This window comes from Parasteatoda tepidariorum, chromosome 1 (assembly GCF_043381705.1).
Source record: "Parasteatoda tepidariorum isolate YZ-2023 chromosome 1, CAS_Ptep_4.0, whole genome shotgun sequence".
Classification (NCBI taxonomy): Eukaryota; Metazoa; Arthropoda; class Arachnida; order Araneae; family Theridiidae; genus Parasteatoda; species Parasteatoda tepidariorum.
Genome location: NC_092204.1, coordinates 82,949,217 through 82,970,069, shown reverse-complemented (window position 1 = coordinate 82,970,069; position 20,853 = coordinate 82,949,217).

The following is a 20,853-nucleotide window of genomic DNA, read 5'->3' as shown; positions in this document are numbered from 1 at the left end:
GTTAATTCTTGCGACTTTAATCGACTTTTATTCTTTCTGTTAATTTTATGCATGATGTTGTTATCAATTTGCTAATTCTTTCAACTCAAACTCATTTTTATTCCATCTGCAAAATTTCCTGCATAATGTTAACTATTTTGTTAATTCCTGTAAATCCAACCGTTTTTTATTCTTTCTATTACTTTCATGCATGACGTTTTTATCCATATTGTTGATTCTTGCCAATTCAACTGATTTTTATTCTTTTTGTAAATTTCATTCATGATATTGTTACGCATTTTGTTAATTACTTCCTATTTGTGGAATAAGTATATAACTTATGTTTTCTGAAAGTTCATTGTACGCTTTACCGGAATTGTAAATACTAATTGATCGTTGCTCATTACCAAGTTCGTTATCAGGTTTGTCTTATATAATTACTAGAGCCCGGATTTTGATGACCTAAAAAATCTCAATTAATGCCCTTAAAAAGTTCGAAAAATGCCCNCTCTTCAAAATTATTACGAGTCATTTAAAAAATATAAAGCAATGCAATACTTGTTCTACGTTCACTAAAGTTGTAAAAATATGTTTTATATCCAAAAATAACAAAAAAAGGAAAATATATTGACACCAAAATATTTTTCTTTTGTATAGAAACTTTGATGGATATAGTAACCAAAATATTAGTAACATAATATTACTAAATATCAGAATTGCATTGGATTATTAAATGTTTTTTGATAATTTGAAATGTAAACGAGCGTCTCTTGTCTGAAAGTAAATTTTCATTCCTGCAGAAGCTTCTTTCAACGTCTACTGATGTCATAGGTGTGTACTTGAAAAAGACGGTCTCACTTACTGACAATTCTTCTTCAATTTGAAAAGATTTTGCTTCACCTGTTAATATTCTATAGATTTTCTTCATTGTTTGGAAGTCAGTGTAATAATAAAAAATGATTAAAAAAAAATAATAAAAATTGGAAGAAATTAATAAAAAATTTAAAAAATGCTTTAAAATGCAAAATACGCCAAAAAATTTAAAGAAAAATGCACTATAAATCTAAAAAAATGCTCTAAAGAACGAAAAATGTCCAAAACTGCAAATGTCATCAAAATCCGGGCCTTAATAATTAGAATATCATCAGCAAAGCAAGAGTGGATTTTGATATTTACTATTTATCTGAATGCTTTTCTTTTTCTCATTTATGAATCCCTTTTTTTATTCACATTATCAATTTATAAAAAAAAGTTAACAAGAATACCATAGTTAAAAATATGTTTTCAACCTTTTCTCTGAATTAATAATGTTATCTTTTCTTTGATATCTAAAAAAAGTTTAAAGAAGATTAAAGTTTAATTAGAAACTAGGTTGAATATTGCGAAATATATCTTTAACAAACAAATTCCTTTCTCAAACATAAAAAAAAAAATTTTTTTTGTTGCTGTCGTTGTTATTCTTTTAAAAAATTTAATCTCCTGCAACGAAGTTATTTCAAATCTGAAGAGAGTTTAGTTGAAGAGGCGAAACTGTATCGCATTACTCATTCTAGCTCAGATATTAAAATAAAATAAAGACTGAATGTCGCCTTGAAACTTATCTTCGGTTACCTTAGCAACGGAGTGAATGTTTAAGAGGATGGAGGATGGTTTTTCTTTTTTATCTGGGAAATAAACGGCTTTTTTGTGAGGTTTTAATTTTGTAAATTTTAAACTGAAATTTAGAGCTTTTACTTTTAGTTCTGTTTAAAAATGTCGGCAAAAATAGTTCAATTGATTTAAATTGTAACTTGTGATCTGAAATATACGACATTTTTGACTTTAATACATTATAGGCAATATAATATCAGTAATTTTATACTACCTATTATATTATTCTTATATGATTATAAAGGATAATTCGTGATTTAAAAAAAGCATAAAGTTTACCAATAGTTTAAGGGTAAATTAAAACATTGTATGATTTATTGAAATATGTATAATGTAATAAAATATTGATATGTGTTTACCAAAATGTTGTCTGAACTTAAACAGGGTGCTAAATAGAACCAAATTATTATTCATTTTAAAATTCATTAAATGATACTATGGTTCAACTTGAACGAAAACATGCTTTAATTTATAGCATTTTTAAGATTGCAACAAGTTTGCACCGTTTTATTGATCAAGGTTCTAATAGTATGATTTAACTTGAACGCAAACATGGTTCAATTTATTATTTTTTTTAAGATTATGACAAATTTGCACCGTTTTATTGATCAAGGTTCTAACATTATGATTGAACTTGAACGCAGGCATATTTCAATTTGTTACCTTTATAAAACTGCAACAAGTTTGCTCCGTTTTTTTGATCAAGGCTCTAACATTATGATTCAACTTGAACGCAGACATATTTCAATTTGTTACCTTTATAAAACTGCAACAAATTTGCAAGGCTTAATTGATCAAGGTTCTAATATTATGATTCAACTTGAACGTAAACATTGTTCAATTAATTACCTTTTTAAGATTGCATAAAGTTTTCACCGTATTTTTTTTCAAGATGCTAATATTATTTTCAACTCTTAACCGATCTTACTGAGTGTGTAGATAAATTGTCTTATTTATTTTAACCCATTAACGTCCGACAACAAACTTTATAATAAAGTAATTTTACAATAAAAGTGGTAGATAATTTTAAATTGAGTGATCAATTTCTTCTGTTACTAACTGCTCTAACATAGAAAAGGCACTGCGCTTTAATTTCAGACCCAAATAATAAATATTTTGTTTTAAAAGTATTATGATAATCAGAACCATCCAGTTTTGTTAAAGTAAATGTTAACACCAACACTTTTCTCAATTTTTTTGAAAGAAAAAATGAAACCGTTCTTTCTAAAGGACGGCAGGCACAGATAGATTAAAAAACAAAGTAATACTAATGTTATTAAAGTAAGACACTATACTGTGTCAGTCTTCCAAGGTAGTCTTTCTATTATAATTATTATTATTTTGTATTTTGCTCATAGTCTATAAACTAATACTGCGTATTTATTTCTGGTCAGCAGTTCTAGTCACGATACGTCAAAGGTTATAACATATAAGGTTTAAGTGTATTTATTTTTATTTACGGAAGGTAAAATCAAGCGAAAATCATTAAAAAAAATTAATTACAAAAAGTTTCTTCTTTTTTAATTAATTGTAATTATCTAGTATTTACAGAGATTTGTTTATTTTTTTAAACATTCTTTTTTATTTTTAAACATTCTTACTGTCCTTTTGTCTGTGAGAGGGGATTTCCCCCTTGTGTCAAAATCCGAAGAATAGTTAAAAGAAATAAGGGACCTTAAATGGTAAAGTTTTAAGTGAAATTTCCACCGGTAAGCTTCAACCTTTGAATCTTGGAAATTATCCAATCATTTAAAGAACGTTTCACTAAACAACTGGTTAGGTAATCATTTCTTTTCCTTGATTCCAGTGACCTGCAAGATGATTCTAAAGCGAAAATAAATGTTCTGGAAGCTCTGAATTTGATTTCTACAGCGTTGGACAGACTCGACTAAAATGCCCTACTAATGTGGTTAACTAAGCTTCTCGTGATTAATTGCCTTTCGGAACATTGATCCTTCGGAATAAAATTATATGTCTGAAGTTCTTTCGAAGTCGATGACGCGTATATCGCCTGCTGTAACAAACATCCCATTACTTTATTAATTCCTTCAATATCTTTTTTAATGCCTGCTCTCGATGATAGTGATGAAACCGATGAAGATGAGCGAGGAATATACCCACAACTGATTTTGAAAGCATAAAAACTCTGAAACATTTGTGACTCATAAAGCAAAAGATAGCTCATTTTTTCTAGTAGTTGATCTCGTGAGTGTCAATTTTTTAAAATATATTTCCTTTTACCCCGATTTTAACGTTATCCCACTTTCGAGCCTTTTTTAATGCTAGTCCGACGTAAATATAGGTTTTTCCTATCGGTTTTTTGTTAAACAATTAAATTCGCAGGCCTGGAGTGGCATCTAGATTGGTCCTTAGTTTGTTTTTGATGTATGCATAAACTGAGAACGAATAAAATATCCTGAATAACATTTTTTCGTAAAAGATCTGTTGAGAGAAACATAATTCTAGGATTTGATCATTTTATATTGAATTGAAATGTTTGATGAGAAATAATAATGCAATTTTACACAAATGCCTATCCTTTATTTATTCAATGCATTGTTATTGGAGTAAATATTTTACAAAATGATTTTCCTAATATTTTATTGTTATTTTACTTAAGTAATTTAATAAAACTAACCAAAATATCAAATAAATGATGATTTGTTGTCCGGATATTAATATAATAATAGATTTCAGAAAGTTATTAACCGCTTAAAAAATTTAAATTTTCGAAACGCCGGAGTTCCGCTGAATACCATTTGGGAACCGCTGCCCTAGGGTATTACCAAATTCTATCCCATATTATAAAACCATATTTTATTGTTAATTTTGCCAAAATCATATCCAAGCTCTTCGGTAAAAAATTACCGAGATTTTTGGTGCCATAGACAAAAACACGATAAATATTACAATGAAAAAACGAAAATTTTGAATTCTTTACTTAATACGATAAATGTTATCATATTCTGATAGTTTTGACCATAAATTTATCTCGGTGTGTATTTTTAATCCTTCCAATGGTAAATTCTAAAATAATTAGGAAGGATTCGATTAAAAATACAAGAACGTTAAATTAAATTACGTTTTATGATAGCGGACTAATGCATTTTTGATGCAATAATCTAAAATGTTAAAACAAAGAAGAAGAAAAAACAAATTTTATATTATTGGCAAAGTTCTTTCGTTTCTGTCACATCCAAAAAATACCACACCCCATTTAGATTTAAATTTTTAGTAAGCTTTAGCACATAACTTCGTCGCCAAGCGGCACGCTATTTCGGGTTTGAAGGGTATAGCGAACGTTTTATTGCGTTTACATATGACGTAATAATGAATGTCAAATAGACATTTTATAACCTTGAAAGTTACAATGACTTTGAAAGAAGTAAATTTCATGATCTAATACGTGCTCTTTATTGACTCTCGGTTATGTAATAAAATTATGATTTTTTTTATGACATTGAATTCACTTTTTTAAACAATATATTTTCAACGTCACTTTGATAAGAAAGTTGATTTTAATCTTGTGTATGGATAATTTAAAAACTTATTTAGTAGTCATATTGTTATTAATGTTTTATAACTGTTTTAAATATTTCTTTTATTTTTTTTAAGTGGATCTGTTTAAGATTTTTTTTCATTACATTTAATGAATCAATCTGAAATACATTTAATGAATGACATGCGATTACATTTAATGACTCAATGAGTTAGTGTATGTTACTTCATTAACAGCCATCGCTATCTTGAATTTTTTGATAAATTTTTGTTTTGTCTTTTTGTTCTTAACAACTTTTGATGTTGGAGACGATTCCATAGTACAATTTTTTTTTTAACTTTTAAGTGCGAAATAAAGGCCCTGCTTGAATAGATTAGCAAAAAAAAAAAAAANAAAAAAAAAAAAAAAAAAAAAAAAAAACATTTGGCAACTTTTAGAACTTGTAAGGATTTTTTTTCTCAAAAACTTATAAGCAATTAAGCTATGTGTTAAGTTTTTTTTTGTATAAATAAACTAATACTGTAAAATGGTCCGCTTTTAGATTTTTAAAAATTCTTTTAATGTAATGATTTAATGCACAAAGATATTTTCAAAAGTCTAAAAACATATATTATAGTACAGCACTTCCGAAATAGCAAATGGTTTGGCCAAAGAGCATACAGAGATAACGCATTGCGTGCTACCGCCTTTAATTTTCAAATAATGTAGATAATGTTCAAAAGTGTAATGTATCGAGGAAAAGCTGAATAGGCCTCAAGCCGCCTTCGGGGATAGAACCCCGGACCTCACAATGAAAGCTGAGTTCCTTAATCACTGTACCATCATTGCTTATAATGCTTTCCAACCAACTTTTCTAAGAATATTTATTATAGAATTGTATTTGTGTAAATATGCCGTTTGAAAACTGTGTACGCTGTATTTCTCAGCGTTTGATAAAACGGAGACTTAGTATTTCGCATATTTCGAAAGATAGTGCGGAAAAATTAACAAATTTTAATCAATTAATTTGTGAATATGAAATATAAATGATTGAAGCATATATAAATTCCCTTATCGCCCACACTGTAAAAAATTACGGTAAGAGCTACAGGCACTCAGGATGGCGGTATATTTTACTGTAAATTCCATTTTTTGCCTAAAAAAGAAAAATCTGATATACCTTAATTTAAACCGTAGTATTTACTGTCAAATCACTAGATTACTATAATTAAATAAATATTACTGTAAAAAGTATGGTTTAAAACTTTACGGTGAAAATTGATTTTACGTTTGCTGCACCCAGGGTGCCAGTACTTTTCACCATAACTTGATCCGGATTTTTTTTATAGTGCACATCATATTAACTCGCATCACATAATACTTAACTTATCCCATATGCAAAGCACTTGCTATTTAACGTTAAATGCTATTAATACATGCAAACAAAATTAAAAAAAAAAAATTTCAACCTCTAGTCACAATTTCAGAATATTCATTTATATTAATGACGAACCTTTCTTTCTTTTATTTCATAAGGAATGAAAGGAAAAGATATCAGAAGTACCATCATTAATAACCATTTAAAAATCTTCACAAAGGAACCTACATTGTATGCATTAAGTGTTATCGCATTCAGTCTAATAAAAGAGAATGTCGACATTCCTTACTAAAGTTGCACTGCCCATATTCTCCACTAATGGTGAGAAGTACTTCATTAATTATAGCTGTCCATGCGGCACTGTTTACAATGCAGCATGTTCCGTGATCATTTATCAACGTTTCGCTATTTTAAATGTGAGGTGACTGACTATACGTGTAAACAAAACTTGCATGCAAACTAAACACACACGGCTATCTAATGGCGAGAATCGATTCTATCCTTTTGCTACATAATGGTTTTGTTTCGTGGACCTAGAAAGTTTTGTACTTGAATTTTCAGAAACAAACAGAATCTATAAACTTTAGCATATTTTATACATTTTATTTATTAACAAATGCATGAAAATTATATTTTGTTAAAAATTCAGTTTTTTAGCTCTAGATTATAACTGTAATGTTTTTAATAGAAGGGCAGTTTATGTCGCCTGTTTAATAACTTATATTCTTTCTTTCTTTTTTACACGAAAGTTTTTTTTTCTTCCTTTCTTTTCTTTTTTTACGCTGTTTTTATTTTAAGAAAGCAAACCGTAAAACATTCGGATAGCTTTTCATCTAACCATTGGATTTTCACGTTCAAACTGCTCAGAATGAAGCCAGAGTATTTGAGAGGTTTAAAATCAAACATATCATTGTAATTAGAAAGAGTTCTGTAAAAAAGAATAGAATTTTAAATTTTTAAAAAATGGTCGAAAGTTTGATCTCTGTAAAACAATTTTATTCTTATTTATGTATTTATTTATTTTTGCGTGCGTGCGTGTACTTAAAGACGCATTCACCACACAATCATCACAATTTTGATTCCAGTCACATGCCTGAGCTAGTAGCCTCTCTGCGAACTTCCTCACCCTATCAACAAACAGACAGACTGCCAGTCACGACTGAATTAACTTTCTGTTTCATATAAATGGTGAATACTGGGATCTTAAACCGAACTTCAGAACCATAGCTCTAGCTCTGATATTTAGGTTGGATTACAATAGAATTTGCAATCAGTAAAATTTATTGAACTCTTTAGAGGCCGCCAATCTGAAAGAAATATCATCATCTAAAGTTGTAAATCAATCATTGTAAAAGTTGATGGCTAATGTGAATACCCGATCTTAAGATCAAAAGTTATTCACACGTCTCAATGCTTGAGCCAGGAATTCCCTTGTCTTCTGGGTTAGATTAAAAATTACAAGGTTACCGAGTTGAACATTGACAGTCGTAAACTCAGAATTGGCTCAGCTGTTGAACGCCGGTTATAAAATAAAATCACTATAATCAGTTTATTTTCTAAATAAAACTAAAAGGCTGTTTTAACGATTTCTACTTGTTGAAATAATCAAAAAAGGTCGGGTCGGACAGCATTTATTGTTACTAATAAGTTTAAGATTTCTGAAGTCAAGTTTAAATTGATTTCTATCTAGCTTTCTGATTTCTTTTTTACATTATTGAGTGGAATTTGTTATTGAATATTGGTTATTTCAGATTCATTTTTGATAGGAATTATAAAAATGCTTTCGGAATGTGGTGTTCTGAAAACTCAATGTATACATCCAAAATAGAACTCCAATAATCCCAATTACTCAAAAGAGGAGAACGAGTTAAAGGTGATTACCATATTTTAAGACATGACATGAATTCAAATCCCTGAATTTGTTCAAGTGGCAAGATATTGTCAATAGATCTTTCCCTTAAATAAAAACTAGCTAACCTTAAACTAAATTATAAAACAGATCTTAAAAGTTTTAAAATACTAATATATTTATAGTCGTACGATTGTCTGGATCTTTGATTAAGGTAATCCGGGGCAGTTGAATGTAATGCATCTTAAGTTTCTTTTATTCAGAAATAACTTAAATCTCATGGTATGCGATGCGGAATTTATTACTAAACTCTGCTTCTTAAAATCTTTTCTTTTGTGCTTTATTCCTCAAGTCAGCAGAATTTCATTTTGAAAAAGATTTTGAGCTTCTTTTTTCTTTGCTGGCAGCTGGCTGTATTTCTTTTTTTGAGGCATAAAAAAATCCAGGAAGTAAACAATGTCTTATCCACGTGCTTCGTGTTGTGGTAAGAACTTTAATTTAATGATAACTCTTGTAAAGGAGTTATCCCATTTCAACAGAATCGTTTGCGGTTTTTGCCATTTTTTTTCTTCATTCCATCATGCTTCCTTTGTTTTCTTGATTGATTCATTCATAAACAGGTAAGCTGTGTTGTCGCGGTTTTATTTGAGTAATCCTAGCTACTCGCCTAGGAATATTTTATTGCTATTTAGGACACGAGGTGGAACAAATAATTTATTCCAATGAAGGGAATAGAATATCAATCACGATACTTTTTTAGAATAGGAAAAAGTTAAGCGAAGTTTCCTTTTCTTCTTTATTCTGCAAAACAAAAGTTTTATTATTCTTTATTCAAAGTAAACAGTAATCTTGAACTTTTTCAGTTAGTCAAAGTTTTATTTTATTTTTATTTTGCATTTTCTGTGTTATACGGATTTTTCGAAACTCAAAGTTTTAGGTAATCTAAGGCGAGCACTGTTGAGATGTGTCACAGGCAGACCATACGATTCCTTATGGACGTGTTCACGTGTTCCATGAAGCCACATTTTGCAGTTCTGCCCAATCAAGTACTCAATCGAGTGAATACACTCGATTTTCATTTTGTTTATATAATATTATGAATAATAGAATTTTTTACAATACAGCATAAAAAAATTCCATAATTTAATAATTCGAACGAAACTCAGATTGCATGAAATTTTTACATACTGAACATTTTATTGGGAATAAACAAGAAAGCCACCCTCGATCAACCCGATGGCAATGGAATTATAATCCATCTTGAATGACATTCTGCCACCTGGAATATTTTTTAATCAGCACTGTTGCCAGCACGAGAATACTAAAATTTTAAATTTGGGATAGATTAAAGCAGTGGTCGGCAAACTAATTAGCCAAAGAGCCAAATATGAACATTACAACAATTTTAAACAAAATTGGGAGCCAAATCTGCTTGTTTAGTTAACTTTTATTGCACTAAATAAGTAGTACACTAAATAAAACTAAATTTCATACTTAATAAATATTTATCAATGCGAACAATAGGCTTGCATCTCCTTGGAAAGTTTGAATAAGTCAGGTTTGTATGTTTTTGTTTTTAATTTTAGGCATGATTCCAAGTTCTCATCAATAAGACGACTTCTCAGTTTACTCTTGATAATGTTCATGCTTGAAAAAGATTGTTCGCGTATATATGTAGAACCGAAAAGGGAAAGAACAGCAAACGCGAGCTTTTTCAGCTGATCGTAAGAGTCAGGAATACTATTCCAAGCGTTGAAAATGATCATGTCTTCCTTTTCCAGGTCATTCAAAGCAGACCACTTGTGTTGTGAACTAAGATCGAATTTTTTCGTCTCCAATATTTCCGATTCAACACAAAGACGTTCGAATTTAGAGCGCCATATCTTCTTTTTTTTTAAATCCAGGAATTGTATTTCAAAGCTACCAATGTCAATTTCAAAAGGAGAACATTTCAACTCGGTTATCGTAGCATTAAAAGGATTTTTGACAAATGCTAAAGTTGCTCTGCTGTTTTTAAATTCCTGAAACCTTCTGAGAAATGCTTCCCTCATATTTAAAATTATTGTTTTAAAATGGTGTTTATCAATAGAGGAATTATTTTCTTGGAGAATCTTCAGCAGGCTCGAAAAATGAAACAATGTTTCCCTTTCAAAATCCTGAGCAAAAATGAATAATTTGTTTTCGAATGTTATTACTTCTTCTAGCATCGAAAAAATTAAGTTTCCTTTACCTTGCAGTTTACGATTAAGCTGATTCAGATGAGACGTAACGTCTACCATGAAATAAAAGTTTGGATTACGTTTATGAAAACTAATAAAATTAAACTCGATGTTCGTTACATATTTTTACAACAATATAAAATTTTAATTACCTATCTATCTTTTAACTTAAACAAAAAATTATACATGTTCTCGATTTATAGAAGAATTTTAATTTATCAAAATAAGGTGTAATTTTTTTCCTACCAAGTTTTTTTTTTTTTAATGAAAATATTATTGCGCCTTTCGTGGATATTAGTGCCAGAGCCGTACTTAAGGAGCCAAAGAGCCACGTGCGGCTCTGGAGCCGCACTTTGCCGACCACTGGATTAAAGAAAGCGTTATTTTAAATAAACGGAAGTAACTCATCAGATTCGAATGATGAAGAAAAACATTTATTGCAAAAGTTTCATTATCTGCTAAGAGCTTTCACATTCTTCTCGTTTCTCAGAAACCGCAAATGAAAACTAAGGAAATGAAATATCTTCCGGTTTGCCAAAATCAATTAAAAATTCAATTATACAGAAGGCTAAATAAACTCTCACGAACGTACACACTTTTCTACTCTCCACAAATACTGACCAAAGATATTAGGGGTTCTACAGAAATTACGTGAAACTTGTTCCTTTCCCAGAATCATGAAGTACAGTGGTTCCCAAAGTGGTCCCCACGGAACCCCAGTATAGTTCAGGGGGTCGGTTGAAAATTCAAATTGATTTGGTGGTCCCTGAACAACGACAGGGGGTCTGCTCAAGGCTTAATATAAAATAATAAAACTGTGATCCATTTTTATTGTTATGGAAATTAAAACAAATAATAAATAAAATAGCAATTTTTACGTCCTGAGTAAAATATAAATATAGGTGTGTGCTTAAAATACAGTTCAGTACTTAGCTTTATGTAATACCTTTTCTGAATGAAGATTGACAGAACTAATTGCCACTGAATTTGTCACTTGTAGTAACAGTGGTGTGTATAATAACTTGTTTTAATGTTATTACTAAAACTTATTTATTGAACCTTGAGGTAATGACAAGAATGGCCAATGAGTTGAACACATTCTTCAGTTTGATATTTCCGACTGATGAAAACCCTTTGCGAGTGGACAAACTCAAATCCCAAACACAGATGAATCCATACTAATACAGGAGCAGTTTATTGTATCCACAAATGAGGAGCTTAAACCACTGTTTGAACAAGGATACCATAAAATCTGTTTGCAAAAACAGATCCCAATTTTATACCCTTCATTATGGGTTATTTTACTGAAGTTGTTGATCGCTTTCCCATTTTCCTATTTGTTAGAAGGTGGATTCAGTGCTGTTATAAACCTCGTCAGAAAAAAGAAGAAGAAAAACCCGACTAGAAATAAGGGCAAAATTAATTAATAATTTTTATTATATAATGTATTAAAATTTTTAACAAAACAAAATCTTACTAAAAGTCTGTTAAATATTTTAGTCGATTATGTTAATACCTCTCTTACCCTCCACCTGTGAAGCATTGCCGGTACAGTCCGTCGTGGGCCTGGGCATCAAGAAGGTTAATGCTCACCAATTTTGTGAACAATGGCATGATTATGACTGTTTGGTCATTGTTGTGCCCAATGCAATCTTAACTGCCTAGACAAGATGGTACTCATCGATTTTAGGCTAGGTGGGCTCTTCAAGCCGCTGTCGAAGATCGAACCCCAGTCCCTTACAATGACAACACAGTGCTTTTAACCCCTGAGCCATCGCTGTTCGTGCTCATTGTAAAAGGAGAGAAACATTCTTAGAAAATTTAATTCTTTTAATTATAGAAAAAAAGAGTGCTCAGGTATTTTAGGTATTAGGTACAACTTTTTAACTGTATTAAGCCCCACTTTTAGAAGCTATCTAGTTAATAGGAATTATTAAAATTGGTAGATGCTAATAACTTAAATTATCGCGTACTCACTTGCAGTTCTAACCAAAGGTTTCCTTCAACAACTTTAAAATATTGTGACTTCTCGCAATCAAAAGTTATAGATTCACTTTTCAAAGTATTTTTAAGAGAGACATATGTGATATGTGTTATTAGAAAGTGTGTGTATTAGTGTGTGTATTATATGTGTTATTAGAAAGCTGTAACTTGCATAGAAATATCAAGAGGCTGCTTGCAAATAATCTTTTCGCCTTGAAAATTATATCGCTTAAAAAGACTTGGTAATGTAAATTGATGTTCTAAACTTACTGACGACTGTAACACATTCTTAAATCTAAAAAAAAAAATATGTGTTCTTAAAATGTCACTTAACAGCTTAATATTTTTTTCTGCTATCCTTTCCAATTTCGGAAGAATATGGATATAATATGTAGACTTACATGCTATTCAAAGCATTTTTGTTTATTTTTACAAGACTGGAAAATTCTTGTTTCCAAAAATGCATAGTCATGAGAGTTGCCATTCTAACAACATCAAAAAGCTGCTCTTCAAAAGTTTTGTCGCTAAATGATATAATACTTTCTTTAAATGCTGATATTCAATTTTAATTACTATTTTTAATAATTATTCAAGACCGTTGTGTTAAGTTTAGTCTATCCTTAACCAGCGCCCTCTATGTATAATAGTATAATATAAAAAATAGTATAAAATGTCAATATGAGTACATTGTAAAAATTAAAAGCGTTTCTTTAAAAATTTTTGTATGCTTGAAAAGTTAGTCTAACGTTGCATTGTTTTTGAGCTCAAAAAATATTCTAAGTTGAGAGAATTTCACATTGAGTAAAATGATTTCCATCTGGGTGGAAAAATCGGGGATATTTCCATATCGTGATCCAACTACAATTACCATGGCGCCAAATGGATTTAAATTTTCAATTTAAATAATTAAATAAAGCAGGTAGAGTTTCGTGGAGGTGGCTACGAATTATACCCTTCGAGTTGCCTGCGTTTTTTATTATTTTTTTTTATAGTTTTCCGCGGGCGGTTGGCCGAATTGTGCAGCAGATCAATATATGGAAATCTCTCGAAAATGGTAATTTTGTTTTAAAATAAAAAAATGTTGAATAAAACAAGATTTTATGTTCAGGAAATTCCTTTCAAAAAGGTATAAAATTAAACTTTGCTCTGTGTTTAAGCTACATAAACTAAGGTTTTTTTTTAAAAAATATTTTCCTTGGTGAAAGAGCATTGAAGAACACCAAATAACCACCTATAACCGCTATCCGTTCAGTATTGTTGTCAAAATTAAATATAACATTTCACAAGAAATTAAATCAAGATAAATTCTACGCTACCGCAATAACAATGATAATTTAACAAATATAAAATAAGATTAAAACGAAATAAATTATTTTTCCTAAAAGTGCCACACGGATTTCAGACTTTCGCAAGAAAGCAATTTTCGTTCGAAGGTCTGAACCATCCAACAATTACCACCTTGTTCCAATTGGTGACCGTGACTTAGAGCTTTCCCATCGCTTTGGAAACGGTGATTCTTTAACGGTTTCTACATTCTTTCAACGGCAGCGCTGGGCGGAATTATTTATTTATTCTTTTATAACTTTTTTTTTCTTCTATAGCCTCTTTCAACTCAGTAGGACATAGATATCTCATCAAGTTTTGCATGGCCTTGAAGTAATAGAGGTTGCACAGCGCTTTCATTTGGGTAGAAAAAAAGGAAAGAAAATATATTGTGTAAGAAGAGAGTAATTTTTATTTTTATAAGACGTTATGCGAGTTACGTTATTTTTTATATATTATTTAATTTTTAATGTTAGGTGGGAAAGCTTTTTTCGAATTTCTCAGAGAAACTAAATGAAATAACGTAAATGTTATTATTGTATAACAGTTATTTTAAAGGAACATGCATATATAACACTAATACTTTAACTGAAGTAACAGATCTGCGCACTTAATAACGGTTATTCATTTTCCCTCTTCATTAGGGCTGGGTTAAAAGCAGGTAAATTTTGTAACAGGTATTTGCGGAAAGTGGACTAATGTAACTTGGCAACTTATGAGTAAAAAAAAAATCTATAACTTAACAACAGGAAATTTCCTTGCTTTAAGCATGCAGACATGTACCGAAAAATTGTATTTTAATCAATCAAAGACAAATCTTTGCGGTAAACAGACAAATCCAGTTACCATTAGTGAAGCAGAATTTGTTTGATACAAAATTTTTCCGTTACGAACGGTGACCAAGAAACAACTTTTCCTAATTGATGATTAGGCACAATGAACCCCGAAACTTCCTCGCTTCTCGTCTGATGACTGTACTCTGTACTTCACTTCAGCTCCTCATTTTAAGATTCGCTTTGGCATGACAAACGTAATTTTCTGAGCCACAATTAACTTTCTTTTCTTTTAAAACTTATACCGTGCACTGCTCAACTTATAAAAAAATCTATATATATCAATATATATAAATATATGTGTGTGTTACGTAACGAATATATACATATTTTTTAAAGCATTGTTATTCAAAGTTTTGATCAATGTATTTTGTAGCATAAAAAATTCTCAGGTAATTTTGCAAACCAGATTATCTTCTGTAACATTACAGAATATTACTATTTTTAACAACGTAATATCGAAACAAATTATCGATACTTAGCCTCCAAAAAGTATCAAAAAATAAGTATAGATGAAACCGATATTATAACAAAAAATTAATAAATAAAATATCAATGGTACACAATACTATTAAATAAAATTTGAACATTTCTAATTTCGATAACTTATTTTTACCGCTAGTAAATAAAAAAGTGTAACAAACGTTAAATTTGTAAAGAATGGATTTTAAAAAGCTTTATTTTAACATTAACTACCGTCCACAACGAAATTGTTCACATTTACCAATTTTATTACTTTCATAAATAGCAGCATTGTGATTTAATTGAAATTTAATGGTATTATGTATTTGTAATTTTAGTTTCCAGATAATAATCACTATGTTCCGGTCACCCCGGGGATGGCAGTTTCAAACAGCGTCACAGCTCAACTTTAAAATGTATAAACTATAAACTTTTGGAGCTAATTACGTAACAAAATATTCGACCTTGATCTATTTACTGTTTTGAATAATCTCAAGTTACTCTTCCTTACCTCGATCCACATAAGTGGACTTTCGATTCTTAGCTTTTAAAAACACGTTATATGAAATTTTATAGTTTTACCCTCACTGGAACATTCGTGGACGTTCAAGCTCTTGGGGGGATTCCAATAAATGCAGAACATGTAAGTTATTGTGGTAGAATTCCACATAAACAGAAGTGATTTTCGAAATATGACGCGAAATTCACGTTATCGAAAACGTAAATAATTTTAAATATTATGTAATTTAGTTATACTGAATTTTTTTTTCTTCTTTTGACTAAATAGTTCTGTGATTTGTATGAAATTTTTAAATTTATATTTACTTAGTATTTAAAAAAGTAATACAGTCAAGAACATGCAATTCCAAGTATGTGCACTTTTGTATGTATGCTGAAATTTATGATATTCACGTAAAATGTCATAATATTATAAGCATTTAATTTTATGTCTATGAAGTAATATTTTTATGTGCATTTTAATTAATTGTTTTATATAAAAGCACATACGTACATTTAATAACTTTCAACTTTTTGTCTTTTTTTCCCTTCATAATTTTGAAATTTGAACTCCAAGAATTCGATATTTTTTATAGTTAGTGTTAGAATCTTTTCAATACTTATTTATTTTGCGTGGTTTTCATAATTAAAATAGTTTTGAAGCTCAGATTTCATGCAATATTGCATTGTACTTGGATGAGATTTCGTATTTTTTAAAATGTATTATTTTTTCTAAATAATAATTAAATCTATTCATCAATCTATTTAAATCGACCATAATGAAACAATTGGCAAGTTTAATTTTATAATCGAAATATTTATATTTTTTTACTTTGTTAAAACCAGAGGTCCACGTATGTGTACCTAAAATTAATAGATCCCTGGCAGTATAATTCATATTTTGTTTATCTTATTAAGACTTATGGCAGTAAAATAGAATTTCAGAACTGTAAAATATTTTTTTGCAATATTCCTTAATTAGTTCAGTAGTGAAGAGGTTTTAGAAATCTAATTGATAGTTCAAAATAGAGGTATATTTTAAAGAAAACTTAAAACACTATAGTAGTTACTTTATTACAGATTTCAATCAACAAAAATAAAATAATAACCTTAACATCAAAACACCTACAGTGGTTACTTTATTACAGATTTCAATCAACAAAAATAAAATAATAACCATAACATCAAAACACCGGACAGAATCATATAAAATTCAATTATTATGGTAAACTGAAGCTTACAAAAAAGTAGGATTCTGTGTTATATCGATCGCCATGTCCTAAAAATAATAAAGGCCATTTGTGGAACGAAGGGAAGGACAGAGGGGCTTCAAAATAAGCTGTGACTGTGACTTACAGCTCTGACCCTTTTCGAGCTAATGAATTTATGCAAAGACGTCTGAAATTATTACATTTAACCATGGATGATAGTTATTAAGTGCATTTGGTTAAGTAGAGGTCTTTTTGTTAAATGGATCTGTTTCTAATTTTCGACCGTGTCCTACATGCAGGGATAAAGAATTAATATTTAATTTGATAAAGAGCCGCTACAAAGGCGATTTTTATTCCGGAAATGGAATCGTCAATGAAATGATGCGGCGAGTTTAAATCGTTATAACGGTACCTTTGTTCTCCGACTTTCAGTAATTGAGTTTACGAACAGCGCTGTTTCAAACGAAATTACAGTTCCGGTTTTTGATTAAGAGCAAAGTTTTGAGTATAAATTTTTGGAGGACACCGAGAAAAATGTTGTTTTGAATAGAATTGGTTTCTGAATGTTGAATCTGTTGATTAAAGGGAAATAAATGCAAAATTGAATTCTGAAACTCAGAATGGACAGCAACGAGCATTAGCTGTGAGATTTTAAATTAAATTTAAGGAAAAATTATTTTATTGAATTTTAAAGTTGATTAATAAATATAATAAATTAAATAATTAGTTCGGGATTATTTTTTAAAGAAAGACTTGTGAAAATTTAAAATTACACATCATAAAAATTTTCGTTTCAATTTAGTAATTAATTCATCAGTTTTTTCTATTTTTAAGCAATGCTGTTAGATTAACATAAAAATTATTTTTCGTGGAATCAAAAAAATTTAATCTTCGAAGTTTCATTTTTAAATGTTGTTGGACTAACGTAAAAAATACTAATAAAATAGTTAAAGTAGTAATAAAATAGTTTCGTTAATAAAATAGTAGTACATAAAAATAGTTTCATTTGAATTTAGCAATCTTTAGCTTTAGTTATGTTTCAACAATTTTGTGTGATTAGCACAAAAATTCTTTTTCGAATTTGATGTGTTATTTACCTTACATCTTGTTTGACAAAAAAAAATATTTGATAGTATACATATTTTATTAACTAAATAGAAGATGATATTTTTTAATTAAACTTTATTTAAACACTAAAATATTTTCCTTAAAAAAATTTTATTTACAATGTCTATTTTTTTCGTTACATGCCATATCTTTACAGCAAATTACACAAACTTATTAATAATTGCATAAAATTGTAAAATATATTTTTGAAATTTTTTTTTAAAAAATAAGTCTATTCTTTTGAATTTGTTTTGTGTTGTTGTACCATTTACAGATAAAATTAATTCCCAAATCTTCTGCGAAACATTTAAACTTTTTTTAAAACAATTTTTAGGATTGGAAATTAAGGATTGGTAATGTGAAGGCAGGTTGGGATGCTTGATAATTTTGATATTGGTGAAATTTTCAGGACATGTTCTTTTTGTAAAATTATTCGACACATATTTTTTTTTATTTTTGCGAAAAAAAAATTTCTCAATGTCTTGTGGGTCAAGACTGAAGATACTTTGAAATTTTGAGAAAAATTTACATACGGCAACACTTTTTGTGAAATGAGTGAACCACGACACTGGACATTATTTTGTGTTCGACTAATTCCAAACTACCTATAAAGGCAAATGTTTTCAGTGGACCTTTGAATCAAAGGTCATTAAAATAAAACTATTTTTTCTGAGCTTGATCGTCAAAATCTACATGTGTTACTCAAATTCACGACTTCTGCTTATTTGAATGTACCAGCTGTTCTTACCTTCGGAGCAAAAAACCAAACATCAAAACAATTCAATTTCATGATCATCAAAGTATATCCATAAAAACAATCTTTAACAATCGGCAATAAAACACCTCCATCTGAAACAAGAGTTTTATGAAAGAGCCGTGAAATTCAACACTCTTCTCGCGGCGATTTCAATGATGAGAGTTACACCATGTAACTGGGCATTGAAACAGATCAAACGATAATAATCGAAGAATAAATTACGGGTTATGGCCTCACTTCAAATAGAAAATGCCATAAAGTTCATCGAACTTATGAACCGAGGGCAAGACTTCAAAGATTTATCGCCTATTCAAGAAATGCTAATTCCTCCCTCAATGATTAAAACCCCTCTTTGACCTCTGATGAACATAAATGTTTTTAACGACCCCCACAACAACCCACTCTCATTTTTTAAACCGAATGAAAAAATTTTGTTCTTCATTTCAACTTGTTAAATGCAGACGATCATGATTGTTCAGCTTCCAGTTCATACAATTTAGTTTAAATGAAAAGAAAATTGAGTTGTGAACAAAAGTAAAAGGACTGTATAGCTTGCGTAAAAACAAATAAGTAATTGCTAAATAATAATAATTATTTTTCTTTAATTATTCGGCTTGCGGTGCTTTAAACTTTTTTTATTTTCATGTAAGAACAATTACAGAATTTGGTAAACTGAAAATTTTTGTAAAAGGACACCGATTCTAGCCGTGTGATCCGTTGATCATAGTGACCACTTTTTGATAATTTCTAAAGGTGATGAAGACAAAGGTTCCAATTACATAAAACCATAATATAAAATTTGACAATCTAATTGATCACATTTTTTCCCGCTGAGACAAATTTTTTAATTCTAGCATCTAAAAGCCAGTTTTTTTTTTAGTCTGGTAGGGTTAGATGCTTGAAATTTTTAGGATTCGTTTTTTCTGTGTAAAACTGTTAGATACGTTCTTTTTTTCTTTTTTTTTTCACTAAAAAATTTTTTTCAAGGTTTTTTTTTGGGATGAGAGGGTCGTCAAAACTGAAGATCCTCTTAAATTTTGAAAAAAACTCATCAATTTGTAAGCAGTACTACTTTTTGTGAAATGAATAAACCATTGTGTGTTCTACTACTTCCGCATTAACTATTAAAACATAAATACTTTCAGAGGACCTTTGTATCGAATGTCAAAGGTCATTGAAATATCTTTAAAATAAAACTATTTTTTCATCGACCGTCAAAATCTGTGCTAAGCACAAAAGTATATTTTCTGTGAATACACACTAAGGAATTAATATGTAAAAAAAATCAACGTGTATCGTGTACTTTGGACAAGAAACTGAAATTTTGCGCAACATTCAAGGTCATTCACTGTCTTGGTTAAAACTTGTCAAATATGAAATTTGCTGTAAAAGAAGCTTTATGTATAGCAGAAACGAAATCAATTCACAGATCTATGGTTACAGATTCAATTTTTATATAATATATCAGGGGTAGCCAAGATCCTTGATCGTCGAGTTATTTTTCAAAATTTGAAATTTTTCGCGAGCCGCAATTAAATACTTATTTAAAAGGTATGCAAAAAAGGCCTTAAATTTTTTTTTTTTACATAAATTATATTTATAGAAAACATATATAAAAAAAAGTAAAAGTACAAAATATGTGTATGGAATTTAAATATTAAAAATTAAACTCATTTATTTTACTTATCTTGATAATTCTTTAAAATTTGGTGAATAATTGGTGACAGCACTTCTCAGTAATTCTTTGAGATGCTGGTTAGTTTATACTGATCGGTGTTTGGATTTCACGAATTTTGAAGTGGAATAAAATGATTCACATAAGTACGTTGTTCCGAATATTGAAATAATTCGACAGGCAGCCTTTTTTAATTCAGGATATTTCGATTCTGGTACAAATTTCCAAAATTCAGTAATCGACGTCGACTTATAGTTTCATTGTAGAGCTTGATTTTCTTGCATCTCTATTAATTATAATTCTCCAGATGCTTTTTGTGTCACAATTATATTAGAAATGGAAAACTCACCTTGAATTGAACAACGTTGCACTTAGTCTTTCATATTTGTTCTCAGTAATTTAAAAGACATTTTGAAACACATACGGAACGCCCCTATATTTTGTGAGTGAG